General features: G+C 40.9%; 1 pseudogene across 1 annotated transcript; it reads left to right on the top strand.

The window, feature by feature from the left end:
* The first annotated feature begins 441 nt into the window (after positions 1-441).
* LOC149241049 (uncharacterized) lies at positions 442-2,147 on the top strand (annotated as a pseudogene). The gene is made up of 3 exons (XR_016245578.1): positions 442-1,005; positions 1,115-1,350; positions 1,533-2,147. The product of XR_016245578.1 is annotated as an uncharacterized LOC149241049 (transcript).
* The last annotated feature ends 1,374 nt before the right edge of the window (positions 2,148-3,521 follow it).

Here is a 3,521-nt window from a genome sequence, read left to right on the forward strand (position 1 = left end):
CTAGCTGCCAGCATATCTGCATAATTTTCTCTGTTGTCTTTGAAGACCTCATAGTCTAAAATGAAATGCTCTTCTACTTCCAAATTTCGAGAAGAACAAAAATACATACTCTTTCCTCCCAATCTCTTTTGGCCTTTTCCAACGCCGTCTTTCACAAAAAAATCAATAAAAATTAATCCTTAACTAAACAATAAAAATTTTAGCTCTCCAAAAAAATTAACCCCTATATAAAACTTTTGATTGATAAATTTTACAATTTTGCAGGTACAACCAATATCCATATCCAGTTTCTACCGCTAATATCCAGTTTCTAGCATTTGTACAGCCAACCAACCGCCAATGATCGATCCCTTTCCGCGGAAAACACGTCACTGTGGATGCTTTTCCGTCTTATAACTTGGAAGTTCAAAGCTTACGATGTTCACATGGAGAGCACGAATGTTCACGGGGCCACCCCAGGGAAGAGGAGCCCGCCAAGTCTTTTTATGGTTGTTTTATTATCATTATCATCATCATGGCGTGGCGTGGTCGAGATTTCTGGTTTTAGAAACCGTTTTCCGGAGCTTACCGTGAAAAGTAAAGGCGGTTTTTTTCTGGACGAAATGCGCGTTTTCCTTAAAAGGAGTTTGCATTGCGAACTTGTGCTACCACTGCAGCTTCCAGATCAGAGTTGGAATTCTGTATCTGACAAATCTTGACTGAAATCTTTAAATACTATGTCTTTTAAGACGAAATCTTTAAATTGTCTAGCTTCTTGACAGAAATGGTCCATCTTACAAAATCTTTAAATTCTCCGTCTTCTTGACCTGAAGCTACATTCGCAGGGAAAGCGAGGTGGGATACCTTTACGGCCAGCGCTAGGCTGGTTTGCCTTTTGTTTGATTGAAACTTTTGTGCCGATAAAGATTCAAACCGCCGGCCTGTCATTTTAGTGAAGCTTTCGGAAATTTCGACCGACGAGGCAGCGGTTCAGGCTGGCGTAAGGGACTTTGCTTCTTGTTGCAGGTAACTTGCTTTCTTCTTTCTCGGTTAACTTAAAATTTCCCTCTGGACGACTTTCATTTGCACTAGGAATTTTTTCTTTTATCTTTCTGACGTGTGGCGATGTTGCAAGATTTCTAGCTTGTAAATATCAGCGCTAGCCGTTTTGAGCCGGCGCTTATCTACTCTCTTCGTTTCGGTTGGGAATATCAGTCAGACAGCAAGATGAATAACGGCTGCGCGGAAGCCATGAAAGAGTCTGGCGAAAGCAACGTTACACTTAAAGATTTGCAGAAGAAAATGGCCGAGTTCTCAAGGGAGCGAGATTGGGATCAATTTCACAGCCCTCGCAACCTTCTCTTGGCTCTCGTATGTTATTTTCGCTTTGCACTCCGCATATCGTAAAGAACTTTGAGTTAGAGATAATCCTCTTCTAAAATTAGCAGAGGCTTCAAATTTGTTATCGCAACTGTCCCTAAAGATTATTTTCCGGTTAACCGATGTACCTTGTTCCTTCCGGTTAACCGATGTACCTTGTTCCTTTGTCGCAGGTAGGGGAGGTAGGCGAGCTGTCAGAGATCTTTCAGTGGAAAGGCGAAGTGCCAAAAGGACTTCCGGACTGGGACGCAGCCGACAAAGAACATCTGGGCGAAGAATTATCGGACGTTTTGCTATATTTTAGTGAGACTCGCAGACATCTGTGGCGTGGACCTCGGAGACGCTGCGCTGAGAAAGATCGAGAAAAATGGGTTGAAATACCCCGTCCAACGGTCCACCGACTGCGCCCCTGGCTACTTCGGTGACGACGACGACAACAATAATAAGGTTTGAGGTCTGGGTTTCGAGTACTTTCACTGACCATCTTGTACATTCTCTGCTGTGAACAGCAGAGTATCCCATTCAGTTGACGCAGTTCTTATTGTTCTCTTTTTCGTCGCTATTATGTATTTAATCTCGTTTTTTAACTAATACAGTCCAAGCAAACTTCATAAAATCTCTACCGCCATGGTTTCTCAGAAGTTCAGGAATGGCGCTTACACCAAGGCTGAGCTTAGGGTACACGTAATAAGACAGGTCTGGTGAGGCTGACCTTACTTAGCTTGCAAAAACGGTACCATGTCTTAAGATTCCAGACGCGAAGTATCCATGTTCAGGCGATCCCTATTTCCGCCACAATTCTTTAATTAATGTCCCTGACATGCGGGGCATTAAGGAAATATAAAGCGAGCTGTTTTTTTTTTCACCTTCAACTTTTTCAGCGCGCGTTATATTTACCTAATGCCCCGCATGTCAAGGGCATTAATTAAAGAATTGTGGCGGAAATAAGAATCGCCTCCATGTTCAGCATCGTCCATTGCACTCTGCACATTCCCAGTAAATGTGGAGATTTTCTTAAGGTTTCGTTAATATGAAGAAAATTGTACTCCATATGTTATTTGAATTGAATATATGCATACATCTGGAGTTTGATCCGATACAAGTGAAATTGTTATAAGGTTTCGTTAAAATCTCTACCGCCATGGTTTCTCAGAAGTTCAGGAATGGCGCTTACACCAAGGCTGAGCTTAGGGTACACGTAATAAGACAGGTCTGGTGAGGCTGACCTTAATTAGATTGCAAAAACGCTACCATGTCTTAAGATTCCAGACACGAAGTATCCATGTTCAGCATCGTCCAGTGCACTCTGCACATTCCCAGTAAATGTGGAGATTTTCTTAAGGTTTCGTTAATATGAAGAAAATTGTACTCCATATGTTATTTGAATTGAATATATGCATACATCTGGAGTTTGATCCGATACAAGTGAAATTGTTATAAGGTTTCGTTAATATGATGAAAATTCTACATAACCGGATTTGTCTTATAGGCCCCACGAATCCCGAATTTCTGTCTAAAAACCATGACACCTCCTGTCCTTTCTTGACTCGTCGAATCCAAGGTCGTATCACAATTTTGGCAGTGTGTCTTATTTTCTAGGACTCATTAGGTGGCAAAAGTGACCTGCATGGGTATGAAAAGTCCTCATTTGGTCATTACAACCACACATAGTTTCATTTGGCAAGTGTTTTGGCAGCTTAATGATCAAGTCTAGGCCCTAGTATTGATATGCTATTCATGGTAATGTTAAATTCTTAAAGTAAAAGTGACATTCTCCTTAATCTTCATTTTCATCCTTTTACTTAAATTTTTAACATTACCATGAAATGACTCAGGATGTTTGAGAGTGGTTCCAGCGTCATTGGATTTCATATGGAAAAAGTAGAATTTTAGATTTCATTCAAAATCCAGCAGACCGATTTGGATTGCATTGTTACCATTGAATTTTGTCATGTATTAGGGTATGGAACTCATATTTAATCAAGAGCACCAATCCCTCTATGTCCCTTTAGTGACATTGGTTGTCAAACTCCTGTATCATGACCCAGATTTGGATTGCAATGTTTCCATTGAATTTTGTCATGTATTAGGGTCTGGAACTCGTATTTAATCAAGAGCACCAATCCCTCTATGTCCCTCAATGTTAGTGACGTTGGTTGTCA

This window comes from Pinus tabuliformis, chromosome 8 (assembly GCF_031772625.1).
Source record: "Pinus tabuliformis cultivar Carrire ecotype Pingquan chromosome 8, CPIR1, whole genome shotgun sequence".
Classification (NCBI taxonomy): Eukaryota; Viridiplantae; Streptophyta; class Pinopsida; order Pinales; family Pinaceae; genus Pinus; species Pinus tabuliformis.